The following is a 2,288-nucleotide window of genomic DNA, read 5'->3' as shown; positions in this document are numbered from 1 at the left end:
CGCTTTCTCTGTCCCTATGTCCCTATGTATGCTTAAATCTTTAAAACTACGCAACGAATTTTGATGCGGTTTTTTTAAGGTGATGAATTAATTTTTCTAACATTTACGGCCCTTTTTAAACCTTCGTAATTTTTATATTATTAAAGTTGTCGTGATGAAAATTCTTGACAAGAAAGTTCAATAGTAACACAATACGTCTACCGTTTTAGAAACATGATTCCATGATATTTTCTCGATCGAAAAAAAATACAAAGTTCTCATTGTTATTTTTTTTTAATCTCTGGCATCTTCAAAATAACAAACGTAAAGTTACGACTTTTTGGATATTAACTATAAAATATACAACCTATACGTCTACCGTGTTAGAATTTTGAAATATGCGATGGTTTTGAAATAAACAAGAAATACTTGAAATTAGCGCCTGACCAGCCAATATAGCGAGAGCCGCCCTGTACCTTCCTACCCCGATCGCTGCACGAGTCATTCCCGCTACGGCCGTCACACGGGGAACTTGTGTCGCTTGCGCAATCGTAAAAAAGGGTGACAACACGATAAGACAAAATGAGACAAATGGGGACAATAAAGAAAATAAGAAGAAGAAACATAAAGGTTGGAGGAAAAAGAATGCTTACAATTGGAACAAATTAATGAAGTAAGTTGGTTTTATTTTAAATTTGATGATAATTGTATTATAGACGATGTTTGATATGTACCCCTGTTTTAAGTACATAACGAATGTGTAAGATTTTTTCATTTATAGCATAAATAATCTTTTCAGAAATCCGGAATCCAGAAGGAAAATAAACCCACTGATTGTTCACAATGTGAACCCACTCCTTCGTAAGTACCTTTATTCAGTCAAAAATGTATGTTATCAACGCTCTACTGGTTTTATCGCATGATTCCATTTTTAGCAAAAAGCAACAAAGTGCAAAGAAATAAAAAATCATGGTGAACTTAGTGGAAGTATGGTGGACGTAATATGGAATTATGGAACAGGAGCTCGTTGGAGTAGTATTATATTTTAAAAAAATACGAAAAAATTTCAAGAATTTCTTAGTAGGTGGTAGATAAGTATGTTGTATAAAGAATTTGATGTTGATATTTATTTCATTTATACTTACTACACCTGTGCGGGAAATTGCTTAGTACTAAAACCGGTTTATATTCATATTTACATAGTAATGTGAGTTTTCATTTTGAAAAATTTTGTGTAAGTATATTAAATTGAGTTCCTGGGTGATCTGGAAACACAATTGGGCCCGGAGGATGGCGCTGCAGTCACTCCTCCTAATCACATGAACCGATTTGGATGAATATTTGTGTGCACATTTCATTGTTGTGGGATGATTGGTTGATTCGTTTTCACATTAGCTAATATTATGTATTTTTGTTGTTAGAAAGTAAACTTAATTTAATGTTTATAATACATTATTATTGGTATAAATAAGCCAGTGTTCGTCTCACATTGCTGTACCTGCCTACCTATCCTACCAGGGCCTAACTTTGTTCTGGCTATTTTATTTTGATTATTTGTAATGAATAATTACAATTATAATAGAGTGCAAAAAATAAATACATGCGTCAATATATTTTGTGTTTTTTTTAAACAATTTTTTTATTTAAAAAAATATCATTCTGACCGCGGCTTTGCCCGCGTGGAATTAGGTTATATCGTGAATCCTGTTTTATCCCACAGAAGTGTTCAGTTCGGATAAAAAGTATCCTATGTGTAAATCCAGGCAATTAGCTATCCCCCCCATCAGTTCCAAGCCTTGTCGTGGCCGGGGGGGCTCAGTAGCTCGGAGTACACTGTGTACTCTGGGTGAAGCTAATTGGACGCGGAGGGGCTGAACGGCCGGTCTGTCGTCTGACGACTCGATTGGCTCGACGGCCAGGGATCCATATAGCTGGCTGGCTGGCTTGAAGGCCGGCTGGCCGGGCTGGCTGGAACCGGCTGGTCACACCGGCTGCCTCGCAGGCTGGCTGAAACCGGCTGCTCCACCGGTTGGCTGGCCGGCTGCCTTGGGCGGCGGCTGGCTGGCTTGCTGTCACCGGCTGGTTGTCCGGCTGGCTGGCTGGCTGGCTGGATGGCCGGCTAGCTAGCTAGGGTCCTCCGGGGGGCCAGGTTTGGCTCAGGTGCCGTTGCGGTACGGCGATGGATGGCGGCCAGCGGTCGCGGCCTGGCGATTTGGCTGGGAAAAAATGAGGTTGGAAGGTCGATCGGGGCTCGTTTGGGACTCGTTCCGACTGACTGGCAGGGGGCCGCGCTTTTGCGGCGGCGGATG

At 40.8% G+C, this 2,288-nt stretch overlaps 1 long non-coding RNA gene across 1 annotated transcript; it reads left to right on the top strand.

Annotated features, from left to right (window-relative positions):
* Positions 1-240: 240 nt before the first annotated feature.
* Positions 241-1,735, top strand: LOC149475139 (uncharacterized). The gene is made up of 3 exons (XR_016318156.1): positions 241-652; positions 779-840; positions 915-1,735. It is a non-coding gene; the product is annotated as an uncharacterized LOC149475139 (long non-coding RNA).
* Positions 1,736-2,288: the final 553 nt, after the last annotated feature.

This window comes from Colias philodice, chromosome 31, assembly GCF_061535455.1.
Source record: "Colias philodice isolate Cphi_HAF_F1 chromosome 31, ilColPhil1 Martin Lab GWU primary, whole genome shotgun sequence".
NCBI lineage: Eukaryota > Metazoa > Arthropoda > Insecta > Lepidoptera > Pieridae > Colias > Colias philodice.
This window is presented reverse-complemented; position numbering and strand designations above follow the sequence as displayed.